This window comes from Lagopus leucura, unplaced genomic scaffold, assembly GCF_019238085.1.
Source record: "Lagopus leucura isolate 7727_CA_CO unplaced genomic scaffold, USGS_WTPT01 Super-Scaffold_1, whole genome shotgun sequence".
Classification (NCBI taxonomy): Eukaryota; Metazoa; Chordata; class Aves; order Galliformes; family Phasianidae; genus Lagopus; species Lagopus leucura.
In genome coordinates, this window is record NW_024962250.1 from 24,090,529 (window position 1) to 24,109,233 (window position 18,705).

The window sequence follows — 18,705 nt, forward strand, 5'->3', positions numbered from 1 at the left end:
GCTGCCACTATCAAATACTTTATGGAATCTTTTATGTGATACAGCCCTGGCTGCTGCTTCTAACTTGGAGATGTGCTAGCTACTTTGTTTCTATTTATTACTAATGTTATTAGTTCAGAAAACTAGCAGTACATTAGGGATCTTGCAAAAACACATTTTGTCATAGGAGAGACATTGTAATGAATCATGAATGACTTGGGTTGGAAGGGACCTAAAAGATCATCTAGTTCCACCCCTCCTTTCAGGGCTTGCCAACTGCTAGATCAAGCAGAAGATCAGGTTGCCTAAGGCCCCATCTAACCTAACCTTGAACACCTGCAGGGATGGGGCATCCACATTCTCTCTGGACAGTTTGTTCCAGCACCTCTTCCCCTTCTCTATGAAAAAGTCCCCCCTGACATCTTATCTGAATCTCCCCTCCTTTAGTTGGAAACCATTTCCCTTTGTCCTGTTACTACTTGTATAAAATGTTGATTTCCCTACTGTTTACTGTCTTCCTTTACTTATTGGATAGCTGCTGTCAGTTCTCCCTGGAGCTGCCTTTCTTCAAGACTGAACAAGACAATCTCCTTCAGACTGCCTCCATAAGAGAGGTGCTCCAGTTCTTTGATTATCTTTGTGGCCCTCTTCTGGACCCTATCAAAAACCTCCACTTCTTTCCTGTGTTGCAGGCACCAGATCTGGTTTGTGGTATTCCAGGTGGGGCCTCATGAGGGCAGTGTGGAGAGGATCTGCTGGCCATGCCTTTTGTAATGCAGCCCAAAACACTATTGGACTTCTGTGCTGCAAATGCACGCTGTTGGCTCACGTTAAGTCTTTCCTCTACCAGGAGCCCTAAGTCCTTCTCAGAAAGGCTACTTTTGAGGAGTTGTTCTCCCAGTCTGTATACATACCTGGGGTTGCCCCAACCCAAGTGCATCACTTTGAACTTGGCTCTGTTGAACCTTCTTAGGTTTACATGGACCTATCTTCTGAGTTTGTCAAGGTCCCTTTGGATGACATCCCTTCTTTCTGTCTGATAGCCGTGACTTTTCAAGTATGATGGAAGTGGCTTGCAAGTCGCATCAGCCAGCTCCCTCAGGACTATGGGATGCATGTCATCTGGCCCAATAAACTTATGCAGTTTTATGAGGTGGACTTGCTCTGTTCTTATAGTGAGGGGGATTTTTCTTCCCTAGTTCCATGTAGAGTTTCAGTAATGAGAGAAGCAAGAGTGCTGGCTGCCAGTGAAGACTAAGGCAAAGAACTCATTGAGTACCTCAGCCTTTTTCATATCTCCTCTAATCAGTTTTCCTTTCTCACTTATCAGAGGGGGAAATGGCTGGCTCTTGTTTCTTTGACTTGGAGTGAATAGATAGAGAAAGCAATTACATTTACAGTCCAGCATGTAGTAAGGTGCTCCTCTGCTTGTTGGACTCTCCAGTTCTTGTACTGAGTCTCTTGTTTCTTAAAAGAAAAAAACATTTTACTTAAGGATCAGTCTCCTTCATCTCCTGCTTCAATGACCTACATGCTGTTGCTGTATGCTGCTTAGCAGTCGATGTGTTCTTTAAGTAGAGTGACAGCTAAGTGTGTAGTGAAGGAAATTGTTGTTGTGGAAGAATATAACAACATCCATGAAAATGCATTTGAGAAACTTAAAAAAAAAAAAAAAAAAAAAAAAAAAAAAAAAAAGTGCTGCAATTCCAGTTATTTCAGCTTAGATTCAGGACAAAAAATGGCTTTTCTTGGTCTTTTCTTCAGTGCTGTTCTGTTTAGCATATGGCTGCAAGTAGACTTAATTGGAGGAAACCGTAGCACAGCCCTTGAACTCATATGCTAAGATGTCTCATCTCCATGTATGCTCTGTTAAAGTCACATTAAAAAAAAAAAAAAAAACAAAAAAAAAAAAAACAACCAAAACCAAAAAACTTGAGTTATATTTAGTTGGATCACATTTCTGATGAGATATTTTTAGCAAGTCTTTTTCGTTGCCTGCATCACAAAACAGCTGGGAGTCTGAGATGCTGTTCAATGTCTTTTCATTAAAGCTACTTTCATCTGCCAGATCATGGTGCTAATAACTGTGACCAAAGCCCTCAGGCAAGGAATGTTGGACAGGCAGCCATTCATTCTCACTTGACTTTCTCTGGGAAAGTTGAGACTTAACTAACTCGCAGCTAGAAAAGGATATTTTTAGTGAGGCTGTGAAACAGTAATCAGTGACTTTTGGCTGTACCTTGTCATTAGTGTTTGGGCCAGATTCTTGGTTCAGCTCAGCACCATGCTGCCTACATCTAAATGAGCGGTAACAGTATGGAGGGACAATAGTCTGCTCTGATCATCACAGTGCAATTTAGAGAGAAAGCCACAAGAACAGAACCACAGCACTCCAGTGACATAAATTCTGGAATGTATTTACTAAGTGGGTGGGTAGCAGGTGGTTAGAATTTCTGTTCATGTACATGAGCTTGCTCATTTCCTTTGTACAGAGTACACTCTGCTCAGTCTCTAGTTCTCCCGCTAACTCAGTGCAGTCCTAAGCAATTCAGTTCTTTGTTCTACACCTCAGTTTTCCTCACTTGTGCTTTTCACATCTGCTCTATTGCCATTGCAAGGACCTAAAGTTTTTTACTGGGACAATATTTTATGGTTCACAAGATACTGGGACTTTCAGAGTACTACAGAGACTGTATTCTTTCATTCACATTTTTTGTCGAGTTTTAACAACCAAAAGAATAATTTTGCTTAGTCATTGGAGATTCAGTCTGCCTTCTTCTAATTCTCTGACATAACGTCTTTGTGCACTTCAGTTCAAAAATATGGTCATGAAGAAAGCAGTAATTAGTATGGCGTATGGAGTTGCCTCCTGTGGAAACACCTTTAACTAATGCTTTCTGAATTGTATGATGAGCTAATAGGCAGGAGCAAATTTTGGATTCAAATGCTGCCTAATTTGGGTAAAGTTTAGATTTGAGTATGAATCTTGATTTGACAGTATTACCAAATAAATTCGTTTTCAAAGCAACCAAAACATCTTCTGTGAAGCCTGATGTATCTGCTTGTGGTAATCTCAGACCTTGTGCAAGTTCTGCTCTGGAAGTGATGCCTCCTATTGTATTATGTTGGTCTGCAACATCAGAGGTAGATGTTGGTGGTATGGCAGTAAAGGCTGAACCTTTCTACCGGTACTCCATTACATTTTGTTGCCATGTGACAGATGGCAGCAGAGGAGCAGTCTGATAGATTGGTGTCTGGCATGGAAGTGCAAATGAAGCAAAGGGATGTCACTGAATTCCTCCAAGCAGAAAAATGTGATACCCATTGGCATTTGTTGACACTTGCTGAATATTTACAGAGGAAAAAAACAGCATATGTGAGCACACTGTTTGGTGGTATGGTACATTTCAACAGTGATGATGACAACAGTTGAAATCTGCTGGTACAGATTTTTATGAGCATGGCATGCAGGCTCTTGTTCATCACTGGTGAAAATGCATAGCTAATTGTGGTGACTGTATTGAAAAAGTGTTTTGTGGCTGAGAATTTGCTGTATTGAGTAGTGTTCCTGTGCTCTTTGAAATGTTATAGTTTCCATGGAAATAAATGAGGCATTATTTTTGGTGTGATGTAGATGTAATAAGTTGTAGTAGAGCCTGAATATTGTGTTATGATTGAGTATGCTCTTTAAAATGTTGCTGCTGGCTCTAATTTTTTTTTCAGCAAGCACTAAAGCGATTCTTCCCAAGACATAATTTGTAAAATAGTTGAGGATTTGGAGGGGAAAGAAGAATGTAAATCGCATCAGTCATGAAGCATTTTCCAGATTTCTTATGTTACTGAAGGAAGGTTGATTTTTACGTATCTATTCCTACAGGATTTCCTATCCTTTCAGTACACAGGTTACAAACAGTTCTTCTTGTCTCTCTATATTGTAGGTATATATATGTTAAAATATTAGATTAAGCAAGTTTTATTATGGATTTAATGAGCTTTGAAACTAGACTTATCTGTACTGTAACTCAGTAGGAGTGTAATTCACTTGTGCCTGTCATGGAATTGGTCCATTAATCAACTGATTGCTATAACATTAGTCTTCCAAGGTGTCTAGTATAATTTACATTTTAGGGATAAGACCCTGATGACACAGATGTGATGTCATTTTTGTTATACTTGTAGATATTTTTAATACTTTTCATTACTCAGTGTAGGATGCTCAGGATATCTGAGAACATGGAAGTCCAGTCCTTAGACTTGAGGAAAAACTTTCTTTCAGAGAGTGGTCAGGCACTGGAATGGCTGCCCAGGGAGGTGGTGGAGTTGCCATCCCTGGCAGTGTTCAAGAGGCATCTGCATGAGGATCTACGAGAGATGGTTTAGTAGCTTGTGGTAGCAGTGGCAATGAGAAGACGGTTGGACTAGATGATCTTATAAGTTGTTTATAATCTTGTGATTCTATGATTGTATGGATGTCTCATAGAATTTAGTGTAGAGTTTTATCCTTTTTATAATAAACAAGGCTTGGGACCTACTGCTTTGATCACTGCTGATTATGCTGAGGTGTACTAGATTCAGAGACAGGGGCTTCATCATTGCTTTCCCTAGTGCTCTGGGTTCCAGGATGGCTTTTCTGCTTTGGCACAATCCTGTTTAGACGTAACAGCTTGGGCTCAGTCCTCTGCCTGAACACATACGCAGTTCTTAGGTCTTGAGAGTGGAAGAAATGTCTTTATAATATCCTACGAGGTGAAGACAAGGAAATGCAGTTTCCCTTTGGTTGACAACCTAGGAAAGCACTGGGGCATCTGTGTATTGTTCTCCCTAGAGCTAATGTGGTGCCAGATCAAGCTAGAAGGTTTTGTTAGTCCTGACTCACCTGTGCCATTACTGGAGAGAAGATGATACAAAACAGTCTAACTTGACCTGAATTGTCTCTAGAATGTCTCTGGCATAGACATTCAGTAACCCAGATAATCCAAAGAATAGGTTATATAGAATGTCAATTGGCAGTTGAGGTAGAAAGTTCTGTTTTCACTTTCTTTCTATTTTATCTACTTTGTTTAACTACAAGGCATCTTTGCCAACCAGCAGGAAGTTGATGGATTCAACATTGCCTCACAAACATTTAGAATGGCTCAGTTTAAGTTTTTTCTAGTGAATGTTCTGCATTTTTGAAAGGGAAGGTTTTGGCATATGTTTCTTGACTTAGAAAAATGTATCACTTAGCTTATTTCTACTGTTGGGATCTCCTGAGCACATGGTAATCACCAGATTAGATCAAGGAGTAGGTCAGTTTAATCTCTGCCATATCTCAGAGCCCCTAGATGGCTAAGGGGACTCCACCTATTTCAAACAAATAAGAAGTAATGCATTCTTTCCATCCCTTCCCTTCAGACTGACTCTGATTGTTAGCTGCTGGCTTTGTAGTCATCCTCATCAAATGAATATTTCAGACATCCCTGCTCTGCGTAAATCAGAATCATGTTGAAATAATACCGAAGTCCTTTGGGTGCCAGGCCTCTGTGCTTAGCACAGTGTCGTCTGCCTGCTGCACAAGAGGTAAAATCACTTGAGTGATGTACAGAGTAACCTGTGAGGAAAAATTAAAAAAAAAAAAAAAAAAAAAAGGGAGAAGTGCAATCTGCAGCTTAGAGAAATCTAATTCTCTCCAGGTGTTTTGAAGTCTGCAGAGCGTTTATCTGTCTGAGTGGCTCGTAGCAACCAGCAGTGTATTCTTTAATAGCCTCGCTGAGATTGAGTTTTGGTGATTTTGGTCACACTGTTGGCCCTCATTCTCCTAAGGCCTTTCAGCAGTGCCCCACACCAGGGCTTTTCTTTAGCTAGATGGGGGAATGAGTGGCCTGACAGCTCTGAGGGAAATGCTTAACAAAAATTGATGAATATGGCCAAAGAGAGCCCTCTTCCATTATTCTTTCTGGGAACGAGGTTATTAAGCTTTGATGGAGTCATGCTCTTTGCTGATGTATTTTGTGCCTGTGATATTGTAGTTTACTGGGTTTGAAGGATGATGGAGGGGAGGGAAATAGAGGAAGGTGGTTTCTGAAGGGAATTTGGTAGCAAAATTTGAACTGTAATTGATGGGAGGTCAAGAAACTCTAAGAAAGAGAACTCTAGCAGACTTTCATATAGGTGTCTCTCCTTTCCCAATGGCTGTCTGCCCTATCTGTTAACTATCTCCTTTTGAGGATGTTGCCTGCATTTTCTATGTAGTGAAAGCTGACAATGGTTTGCTGAGTGAGAGGAAAATTGTTCATCCAAGAGATTATTTTGCACTGCTGAATATCAGTGTCTGCTCTTATATTGTAGGTTACACAATTTGGGTGGTGGCAAGGCTGCAAGGTGAGGCACAGGCACCAGGGAACCTTTCTGTGCAGATTTGTTAGCTTAGAGGAACATAAGTGGGGTCGATCTGAGATGGACAGTACACACAGCTGGGGCAGTCTGGCTCTCCAAGAAGTCTTTCTCCCCTTGTCCACTGCTCTGAGGCAGTGCGTGCATCTCAGTGGTTTCAGAATATAGGATTATTCTGAATAATAAGGAATATTAATAGTATTTTCTAAGTTTTAAGTTCTTGACATCCTCTGCCTCCTGTGGAAGTGAATGCACATTGTATGAGAAATGATTTCAGTTTGCTAGTTTTCAATTTCCACCTTTCACAGTTTCAGTGCACATCTCCCTGTTATGTTGATTATGCAACAGAGAAAAGAAGCTCCCTGTTTCCTTTACTTGTACTGTTCCTTATTTGATATACTTTTATCATATTCCATTCTTTATAGCTCCTTTTTAAGGCCATCAATTGAAGGCATTTCCATGTCACTGTACGTGAGCATTTCAAAGCTCTTAACCATTCTTATCGCCCTTCCATGAACATCTATTTCTGTTGTATCATTGTCTGAGGTGTGAATATCAGAGGGCATACGCAGTAATAACTGCATCACCTTGCAGATCAAAGTCACATTTGTACTCACCTGTTTGTTGTCAGTATTTGCCTGAAACCTCTCAGAATCATGTTTAGATTTTTGGTCATCATGTTTCAGTATCTCATAATAATGCTGAGATTAAATGGATACAGGTACTTCTTCCTTCTTTTGGGGCCAGAATTAGAGGTGGTATTAAATAAATTAAATTTTGAAGCTGATCTTTGCTTAGATTTGCTTTTAACATTCATGGGACTTCCACTGCCCTTTCAGAAAGACTCATTTCCCGTTAGACATTAGCTTGCAGTTCTGATGCTGACTTTTGCTTTTTTCAGCTTGTCTTCCTTTTTCCCAAATCTCTATGTGGCCCAGAAATCAGAAAGTGTACTGTGTCTGTGGAATTGGAGCAGCTAGAAGATTATCCAAATATCTTTAAAAGCTTTCTTCCTGCTACTTTTTTTTTTTTTTTAATGCAGTGGAATTTATGAAGCAATATGGTGATCTCACGTTGAAGTGTCAGAAGTTGACAGGTTGGTAACAGACTGAATGTTAGAAAGCTCTGATGAGAGCAATGTATTTAAGAAAACATATAAGGCATAATAACCATGTATCAAATATTTCAGATTAATATAGCTGCATATTTAGGTTCTATGTAAGGGTAAATATTGTCAATAAAACAAAGAACTGGTTACTAAATGTCATGAGTGGTGATAGCATGAGGAATTTCTCTTAGGTATTGTTAACCAATACTTTCTGAAGCAGGCAGAGTCGGACTTCTGCCCCTTCTGTCACCAGGCATAAAGGAAGGTACCAAGAAGCTTGTATTGTCAGTATTTTTATTTCTTCTTCCCTCCCTTTTTAATTAAATGGGAACAAACTCTTTCTAAAAAGTTTCCATTACTCTTCACTTACAGAAGAAGATATGTCTCATATATTAAAAGAATGAAAGTATATGTCTCTTGTATTAAATGCCCTGCAGTGAGAGTTCTGCTTGTAACAAATAAAAGCAAATATTTTTTGTTTTCTTTTTTCTTTGCAATTTTCATGAACTAGTAAAGAAGAATTTGTCTGTAAAATATTCACCATCTCTTAAAGAAACAAATCTTGAATATTTGGAACTGTTTTTAAATGTTGAGTTCCGACAGAAGCATAAAACTGCATGTCTTTAGGTCTGTGTGTAAATTTACTTATTAAATTTGTTTCTTGTGAAAAATTGCTTAGGCATGTGTATGCTCCCATGGTCTGATTTGGGAATCCTTTAAAAAGTTTTGAAGTGTACAGGGGAATCAGGCATATGAAGAAGTTTTTTGGCTGTTAAGGTAGGAGAAGAACAAGAGATTATTATCTTCAGCTCTCAGTGAAACCTTTTAGCTGTTGGTAGCAGAACATTTGCTTAAATACATGAGAATTAAGTAGTACTGTCTGATATTGCTTTGCATCTAAATTACTGATGTGAGTCATCTCAAAGGAACTGCCTCTCATGAAGATTTGGTTTGGGCGTTTGTCTGTCATCTTAAATGCTCCTGGTGCTGATTCTGGTACTTTTGGCATTGCAAGAGTTGCCTGGTGGATTGGAATGTAGTTGATTCAGGAGACAGGATTGTAGTTCGCAGAGTTGCTAATATCCAACAAAAAAACGGCTGATCTTGAGCCATTATTTCAGTCCTGTAAAATGTTCAAACTTAAAATAGCTAAATAGTGGATGCTAGGAGCCAGTTGTGTACCTTGGCTTGAAATGCTGAAAATCTTTGTAGAATATTTCAGGACGTCCTTGCTTAGGCAGTATTTTCAGTGTCTTCTATTATACTTTTGCTGTACAAAGATAATAGGATTGGGTTTCAAGTATGCTTTGAAGTATTTTACTGGGGAGGTTGATGTGACACTGCTTGCATGGATCTTTTCTCTGTGGAAACCACAGTTTGTGTCCCAGTGTTTGTCAGTAGCAAAGAACATGGCATGATTCATGCTGTATTGAACAAATATTCTGTACTGCAGCAACATCAAGGCCTGGTGCAAACATGAAATCTGACTGAAGAAGACCTGGAATATAGCCTAAGTGTGGCAGGTCAGAGGCAAGCATGTTAGAAAAACTGTGTGAGAAAAGCTTGGATAATGTTTGCCTGGATTAATCTTGGATCTACAGGCAGTCACTTTATTTCTAAAGAACTGTGTTATTTTAAACAGGAAAGAGATCAGTGCTTGTGGTACAGTAGCTACTTCAATGGAAGTGCATTCCTTCAGTATTTAAGCATGTTTAAGCTCCCTTTGCCTTTTAAACTGAATAATGACTTTTCAACAGTATAGGAGAGCAGGTGGAAGACATACTCTGGAATTCATTCTCCTGGGATTGGTGGTGGGTATCTCCTCTGTGAGTTAGTGCTAGTGGATGTTTCCTTCCTTGTGGTCCTCTGTCACTCTTCTGCTTTTGGCATTTTCTTCTGATGGTATGAGAGTATGTGACCAACATCAGTGGTGGTACTTCTCAATGCAGGTTTGTGTGTGCGCATCTAGGAAACAGGTCTAGAAACTTTATCTGTAACAGGGTGGGGGTGCACAGAACATCAACAAAGGAGAAAGGAAAATTCACTGTTTTATGAATTCACTTAGAAATTTTCAGGTTGAAACACTTTTTAAAATAAATAGAACTGCATTTATGATTGCTGGGAGATTGCTTAGACCTATGAATGTGACAGAAATATAAATCTTTTCGTATAACCCCTTTGGCTTGTTACTATGGCTTATCTGGGAAAGAGCAATTGCTCTGTGGTTTTTTAATCCTAGAATAAGTGTAGTTAGTCATATCTTTTGAGAGTTGCTTTTATTACTGTTTATATTCAGTGCTTAGCATTCGGTGCAGGTATTAGCATAGGGTTAATAGAAGCACCCAGGAAACATTAAAAGACCTGTCCGCACCTGACTGATGGATTGGTAATGGATTATGTGTTTTCTTTCTCCTGAAGAAAGAATACTTTTCCTTTCAAAAGAAGATGGAAAATTTCAGATAGCCAGTGTGGATTTTAGAGCTGTACCTGTAACTTCTCCTTTATCTCCTGTCTTAATTTTTAGGAAAGGGAACAAGACCTTGTTTAACAGTTTATAGGTAAAGGAGAAATCAGTGGTGTTTAGGAGAGGATTAAAATTTTGAAACAAGCAGTAGCTGCTTCATCTGCAGTATCTTCTGAATGCTACAGAGGACCCAAGGAGAAACTTCAGGCAGTACTGTATTAAAAATAAATCTGAAATTAAAGATACAACCTAATGATGGAGATTTATACAAGCATTGCTTGCAGGCTTTTTTTGATTGCTGGTGAAAATGCATAACTGATAGGATGAACAAATTCTCAGTTTTGCAGCTGAGAATTTGTTCCACCAAACAGTGCTCTTGTGCTCTTTGTAGCTGTTGTATTTTCCATGGAAAAAAATAGAGGGCATTACTTTCAGAGTGACCTATAGAAATGTGTTTTTGACAAATGAAATACTGTATAGGTTTTTGTATAACCAAGATGTTATAATTGCAATATAATCAAAAGAGTAAGGCAAAGCTGTATAACCAAGATGTTATAATTGCAATATAATCAAAAGAGTAAGGCAAACAAGGATCACAAAAGAGAATAAGTAGAAGAGCTTACCCTTGGGTTGAGCTCACTAGAAGATATCAAAGAGGAGGATCTCCAGAAGAGATCCTTCCCCTCTGGTAGCCAGCTCTTAAATAGGTCCAGGAGGGGTGGAGCCTGGCTCCACCCCTTCTGGCAGCACAGGTGAATTGCCTTCACCTGTGCTCCTCTGGCTGACTCATGGCTCACCTCAGGTGATCAATCAGAGGTTCAGGCCGTGACTCAGCAGTTCCCATACAGTTTTTTTCAAGTGATTAAACTTCTTATACTGAGTGATTAGTCTTGGGTTAAGAAGCTATCAGAAGCATCTTCACAACTTTTTTTTTTTTATTTTTTCCCCAGTAAATCTTATAAGTATTTAGCTACTTTCTGCCAAGGAGTTAGCACCTCATTAAAGTTTGTGTTAGATTAACACATGCTATAGCAGATTATCAACTGTTAGTATCTTTGGCATTGCTGCCAAATTGGCTAACCAAAATCCATGATCTGTAGCTGAAATCTGGTGATGCTTGGTAGCTTCATTTAGCAGTATTTCTGACTTCAGTGTTCTCATTTTTCTTTGTGTTATCCTGCCACAGAGTACAGATAAGGATGCAATTATCAGTTTATATTTAGGTGATTGAGAAATGAGGGACTGAGTTATAAGTTGTGAAAAAAATACAATTGGATGCAGTCAGTAAGGCAGTAAGGAAGTTTACCAAGTAGAAATCCAGGAACTGACAAGGTCTTACCTGTATCCATGCAATACTGCAAGTCTGAAATGTCATTTTTCAGAGAGAGTTCTGGCATATAATCAATCATCATTCAAAACAGACCAGCCTTTTTCTGAAAGCTATTTAGGTCATGAGATGTCACCACACCTGACCATAAAATCCATCATGCTGGGGAAACCAACGGACAGCACCTGGCATTATGAAACACTGTGAGTTAGAAGCTGTATTTATCTTTGTTAGAATTGACAGTTCTCCCTCGTGGCTTCGGGTGAGCCCACACTGACATACCAGCTCAACATATTACAATCCATCAGGGTGATCTCCTTTGGAAAAAAAAAAACCAAAACAGATGCTACTGTAGCTTGAGGATTTCTGGTTTTGTTGATAGATTTGAAAGGCAGTGAACAAAAGCCCTGTTTGAAATGCTAAACAGCTCTATTCTTTATTCCTAGCAATTATCTTCACTTCTGGATTGCTCCCTTCCCCCTCCCTCATACTTTTTTTTTTTCCCTCTCAAGTCTGCAAGGGAATTTTGTGTTGGTGAAAGTCTTCTGCCTGACAGCCTTTCTTCCTTATGTGCAGCAGAGCAGTACAGCATACAGCACTGCAATCCACATCACACCTTCAGGGTCCTCTGAAGACTGAATAGTAACTAGTAACTTCACTCCCTGTAACTCATTTGTTCCTTGCAGTCTTTTGAGCTCACCAAATTTGAAACAAATACACTGCCTGTTTTGAGGCTAGTCTATCAGCATTGCAGAAATTTTACATCTGTTACAGTATGTCAGATGAGAAATCTTTGCTGTGCAAATGAAATAAATGTTTCTTTCCTACATTGAAATTTTTCTTACTGATAGTAGTTTCTGATGCAAAAAAAAAAAAAAAAGAGGTTTGCTTCCTTTTGATCTGTGTTTTTTTTTTTTTTTTTTTTTGTTCCCTCCCCCCTTCCCTTTCTACTACATAATTACGAAATTCCTGCCAGTAGTATCAATAGGGAATGCCAAAGGACTCTATGAGCAGGTAAAACCTAGTGTATATTCCCAAGTATGGGTGAAACTGCAGTCTGCCTGAGTCAGATACCTGTTTATAAAATGGATCCCTGTTATGAAAAACTTCATTCCAAACAGTTTTCAGTTTGACGGAGTTTTTGTACTGAAATATGAATTTTACTGGAATGATTAGACAGCCTTGCTGCTGCTAGGAATTGTCAGTTCTACTTTAAATTGCAGTCTGATCCAAAAATATAAGTTGAGGATTTTTTTCAGTTTCTCACACCCTATTCTTTTAGATTGTATTGTGCTGTTACTGTGATAAGTAGCAGGACCATAAGAGACCTTAAAAGATGATCAGTAAATAATTACAAGCTTGACACTGGCAGCATTGTCAGAGGAAAGTACTCCACTGAAATGAAATGACCCAGTGTGCTTTAAACTTCATACTATGTTATCTTATACTCAGCTTCTTGCTACCCACTTAAGTACTGACACTTGCGTTGCTACTGTTTGAAGTATGTGATATCACTGATGGAGAGGATAAGCTGAGGAAGGCTCCATGGAAGATTCTGAAACCGCCTGTTTAGGTGGTTTGGTACATGTGCTTGTGGAAAAGACCTCTAAGAAGTGAATGAGTTTTACTTTTCATCGGTGCTTTTTATTGTGTCTAAGATACAAGAGGCACTAAATTAGCATGATGGAATTAGTGCAACTCCTGTGCGTTCTCCAGTGTGCCCAGGTGTGATCTAATGGTTCAGCAGTAGACCAGGCTTCCACATTCTAAGGTTTGCAATGAGTGTGGTGTTTAAATGTTATTCTGGCCTCAGTTTAGTGACATATTGCATATTGATATTTATGATCTTTGATAAATTTTTGCCTTGCGAAATGAACTCATCTTTTTTTTTTTTTTTTTTTTTTTTTTTTTTTTTGGTAGATGGCTTCAGATTTGATTGAGTAGAAATTTCAAGTAGAATATGTAAAAGTTTTTGTCAGAGTTGAGGCTCTTCAAATCTTGATTAATTTGACTCCTGGTAAATAAGTACAAAGAAATACTTTCGTCTGTTTCACTGTGCGTTCAGTTCACTGTAAGTTTAATGGGGATGGAATCATCAAAAGGATGGTGGAGAGAGATCTCTTTCCAGCAGTATTTATTCTAATTCTCTTCCTTTACTTAGTTGATAGTTTATCAACATTTGTAAGATAATCTGGTATGCTTACTGAATTTTCTTTCTTAAACATGGATCTATGGTGTTACTGGTAGATGTATGTAATTTTTCTTGCAAGTACAGAAAGGCAGAAATGCTCATATGAAACTTTGAAATCGTTTTTAGTCAATGATTGGAAGTGATGATTTCTTAATACCTGGCAACAGATCTGAATTTGGATCAGTTAGATAACATCTGCAAGTGAATGTGCTTTTAATGGTATATGTGAAAGGTGCCATTGGATAAGTATTTTTTTTTTATAGCACATTAATACATTAGAAGCACTACCTGTAACAGTAAATGAGCAGTGTTGTTGCTTTCCTTTCATGTTTCACAAAGATCAAAAGCACTAATATAACTGGTGTTGGAAAAGACTCACTTGAGCAAATTTGAGTGATAATAGCAAATATGTAACTGTTCCAGTAGGTCTTGATAATTTCCTCAAGCTGGGGAAGTTGCAGATGTAGCCGCAGTGGGACCTGCACCCTTATAGTAGGTAACATTGTTCTAATGTGCTGACCAACTACTGTTCTTAGCTGGGGAACTGTTACAAAATGACCCATGAAAATTAAACTGTTCCCACAGAGCTGGATTTTCAGCTGGGAAGAACAGGGGGGGTTTTGCCTTTTTTTTTTTTTTTTTTTTTTTTTTTTTGCAAAATGTCTTTCATTTTCCTCAGTTTGCAGGACAAAACTTATACCCGTGTTTAGCTTGTTTTGGTTTTTATATCTTTCATATATTTGCAGCACAAAGCCTTTTACTTATGCTGCTTTCACTTGAATTCCTTTATTGTGGAGTCTGTGCATCTCAATCAGGCTTAAGGCAGCCTGTAGAAAGGCTCCCAGTGAATTTAACAGGATCAGAATTGAAAAGGATATATAACAATTTATGAAGAGTATTAGAAGTACCAGTAAATCCCTGAAACTAAGCGCTGCTTTATGTTAATGAATGTTGCTAGGATCTTTCATTAATGAGGTTGACCTGTGCATTGTTGTGGGAGCCTTTAGCTCAAGTAGAACAATGGAAAGAAATCTGAAGGGTATTCTTGTACCTGTTTGGAATTGACGTAAGCGTTTTCCAAGTGATTAATTACACTGTTCCTTCTTTTACAGTTTGCTCGGTACATTACTTCAAAAATGTTTCTGTGGAAGGTGTGGTATTTTAAGACACCTGCAATATCTGATACCCGATACTTAATGATAATACATTTTTATGATGTGAAGTTCTGTCTCCCTGTGGCCTTTTATTACTGCCTGATCACTTTGTCTAAATTAATTACCAGGATAAATCTAGTTCTTCCAGCTGCTGCTCCTCATTATGACACGTTTAAGCTTATTTATCTCAACTCTGCTTTGCTTATTTTGCCTGTTACAGTGAGCAATTTAATAATTGCATCACTGTTGTAGTAACCTGATACCATGAGTCTTTATTATTGGTGACAGTGTTTGGTTTATATCATTAAAACATCACAAAGGGGGCCAGTGGCTTAGTCATCTCTAGAATGTTTACTGCTTGCTGGATGATAACAATTCTTATTGCAAGATATGGAAAGGTTTGGCTTTCAGAGCAGTCAGTGATACCCTCACATACAGCAGTGCCAGCTGAACATAATGCATTTGAATCAGCTTTTGCATATGAGACTCATCAGCTGTTATTTAACAATTTGAAAATGGAGGAATACAGTGCAAGCAGAAGGATATAATTTGAAAAAAAATTAAGAATAGGGCATATGGTAGATATCCGAAGTGCCTAAATATTGATAAACTAGAGTCATTCTTTTTCCTAGAAAGGAACTAGAAATCAGTTAAATTTGAAAGAAAATAAGTGAAATGCAACAATTTTTCTAGTAATTTGTAGTGGGAATTCTTGCACCTTCTTAGTCCGTGGACATTTTACATTAGCACCTGCTAACTAATGTTAGCAAGCATGTAAGTAAGCTGAAGTATTGAAAATGCACCAAAAATCTTCAAGCCTCTTTGTGACTATTTTAGAGAAGAGCTACTTTGGACAATGAGGATGCCTTTCTGGAGATCTGACTGAAGATTTAAACTGTAGTCTGTAACAGAAAACTTCATCTAAGAAAAAATATTACTCAAGAATTAATCATTTTCCTTAATGTTATTTATTATTCTATATGCTTTGTCAGTGTCATCATAATTCTTTTCTGTCTGCAGTAGTATTCTGAAGGAGTTGAGAAACTCTTTATCTAAACATTGTTATTGTCATCTTGAAGAAATAGCTTTAGAATATTACCCCTAGTATTAATGTAATCTATTATACTTATAACTAATGTCAGTGTGAATCAAACAAGTGGTGTTCCAGGCTTGTGAAATATTGCTTAGTTTATTGAGTATGTCAGATATCAACAAAATTGCTCTTCAATAAGCTTAGTTTTCACTTATGTGAAGAAACATAAAAGAGCTAACAGAGAATGGATGTATTATACAGACAGTGTGTAAGAACAGCCATCTTACATCAAATCAAAGAATCATCTGTCTCAAGCCTGTTTAAAAAGGATCTGTCAGGACATGGCCAGGAAAAAGTGTAAGGGAAGTGTGTCCAACCCACAATTCATGGGCCTCATGCAGCCCAGCTGCATGCAAAATGCAGCCCACTCCATGCCCCTCACGATTATGGCAGCAGCTCTGCCCCACCAAACAGCACAGCCTGGTGCCTCAGCACAAACAGAGCATCAGTGCACTATTAACCGTATGTGGGCAAAAGTCAGGGCAAGGGCTGCAGTGAAGTGCTATCTCAAATTATGACAAATAAGTTAATGGATTTTGACACATCGGCTAAACACAGTCCTGTAAACAGCAAAAAATACACAGCTGTGCTTTTTGTTTTCCAGAAATAAAGATCCTCTCTTCATACAAATATCCTTGATTTAGAAAGGGAAAGAAATGCAGGATGTTTTTATGAGGCCTTGTGGCACTACTAGCTCTTCAAATTAGTAGGCCTTTTTATTTTCATATGCAGAAGAAAAGGACTGTGCAGGTCATTTTTTCCTTCTATTACTCGTTTTATTTCTAAACAAAACAACTTAAAGGGATGAAGATCTGTTGCCTTCCTGGAGAGCCCAATGGCTGTTTTCTATTCAGGTCACAATTGAAATTGAGGGTAAAGAGGGGAAAAAAAAGAGAAGGATTTTTTAATAGTGCTGAATGGACTATTTTTGTGCATTTTACAGTATCTTGCTTCTCTGACATGTTTACTTTATAAATGCTTCAGCTCATGACCATGACTTATTTTGAATGGTAAAGTATATAATTAATGTCAAGGTGAAAGGCGATTATGCTTGTGAACACTTCTCTGTGCCCTCCAGAAACCACTTAGAAAGCCAATTTAGGTCACACATGGTTCAGTCTCTCAGAAATCTTTCTTAATAAAGCCCTGAGGCACTCTGTTTCACTGAGCAATTAACAGAAAGCCAGTTCCTCATGTTATTGTAGGGAAATGAAAATTTGTAGAGAGGGGGAAAGGACTGTATAAGGCACAACAATGTTTCTTCATACAGCTCTGTTGAAAGCTAAAATGCAGTTTAAAAGAGAAGTTAAGGTAAAGAATAATGAAGGTCCAAAATTCCAAAATGAAAGTGCTTATATGTTAAACAGTGATTTGAAGCTTTCCATCACCTTCTGTTAATTTTTTTCTGATTATTTCAACAGATGTTTCCCAAGAAATCTCCTGGGCAAGTCATGCTGAAGAGGACTGTTTCCTGGATTTTGGTGTATCTGGATATACTGTTGCACCTTGAAACTCCCTGCAGATCCTTGCCCGTGGAGGGATGTGATGACAATTTGAGAATAGCAGAATGACAGTAAGCATTACTCTGTTTTGCAGTTATCATTTTCAAAAACCTGGTCCTAGAAAACCAGTTTGATTCACTGTAGTCATATGGTAGTTTTTTTATTAAAGTTTACTTATTTTCCATATAGACAGAAAGGAGATATATATGAGACTGTGCAATAGCTGTATGTAATAACCATATGCTATCTTGTGGTATGAGGGATTTGTTATCAACTTGATAAATTTGGATTTCAGCTTTTGTTTCTCAAGCCATCTAGAATAGACTTTATATAAACTTCTGTATGACGTTTCTGCAAAAATATGGATTTGTCAGTTATTGATTGCTGAATTATCTGGACCAAGAACAGCGCTACTAGTATGCCTATTAGGTGCAATTGTATTGGTCCCATAGTCAGACACAATTGAATAAGTATCCCACTTTTTACACTCTTTATGATGCTTAGAGTGCCAGTACTGAGCTAAGACCTGATACAGTGACAGTTCAGATTTAGTAAAGTTACTACTGTAGGCACTTATGAGGAGAGTAGCAAAGATTTGCTGTAGTTGTATCATTGATTTTATTTCTGCCATTTATTTTGACATCTATTTTTATGACAGTTTCATTTGTATTTGTATATTTATAAACCTGATAAACATTCACGTAATATGACCAAAGCTTGCAGTTGTGGAGTATGAAGGTCTGCAATTACTTTTGTATAATATGCAGAATTTAATTCATTGAAGTTGTTGGGTGCAAGTCAAAACTGTTGCAATGGTGCCTGATGTCAGAAGAAATCACAATTCACTGTATAATAGAGATCAGAAGGGCTGCAAAATAATCTTTATTTTTCTTTATTGAAAAATCTGAATTTGTTGTAGAGCAAAGGAGAGAGTTAAATGCCCTTTGCTAGAAGGCAAAATCATAAAATTGTAGGATGGTTTGGGTTGGATCAAGATCTCCTAGTTCCACCCCCCATGCTATAGGCTGGGACACACTAGACCAGGTTGCACAAAGCCCCGTCCTTCCTGGTCTTAAGCACCTGAAGGGAGGGGGCATCCACAGCCTCTCTTGGCAACCTACTCCAATGACTCACCACCCTCAAGGTGAAGAATTTCTTCCTAATATCTAGTCTAAGTCTGCCTTCCTCTGGTTTAAAGCCATTTCTCCTCATCTTGTTGCTACATACCCTTATAAAAAGTCCCTTCCCAGCATTTCTGTAGGCACCCTGCAGGTTCTGGAGGCCCCAGCTCTCTCAGCCTATCCTTGTAGGGAAGGTGCTTCAGCCCTCTGATTATCTTCATGACTCTTCTCTGGACCCACTCCAACAGCTCAGTGTCTTGTGGTGGTAGGCCTCGGAATTGGATGCAGTGCTACAGAGGGGATTTCAAGGAAGCAGGGTAGAGGGGCTGAATCACTTCCCTTAACCTGCTGGTCATGCTTTTCTTGATGCAACCCGGGATACAATTGGCAAAAC

At 38.4% G+C, this 18,705-nt stretch overlaps 1 long non-coding RNA gene across 2 annotated transcripts in view; it reads left to right on the forward strand.

Moving 5' to 3' along the window:
- Positions 1–17,900, forward strand: part of LOC122178309 — a 49,514-nt gene extending 31,614 nt beyond the window's left edge. For both annotated transcript variants that reach the window (XR_006178276.1, XR_006178281.1), the window contains one exon: positions 17,110–17,900. This is a non-coding gene — a long non-coding RNA (uncharacterized LOC122178309). The remainder of the gene's footprint in view (positions 1–17,109) is intronic.
- The last annotated feature ends 805 nt before the right edge of the window (positions 17,901–18,705 follow it).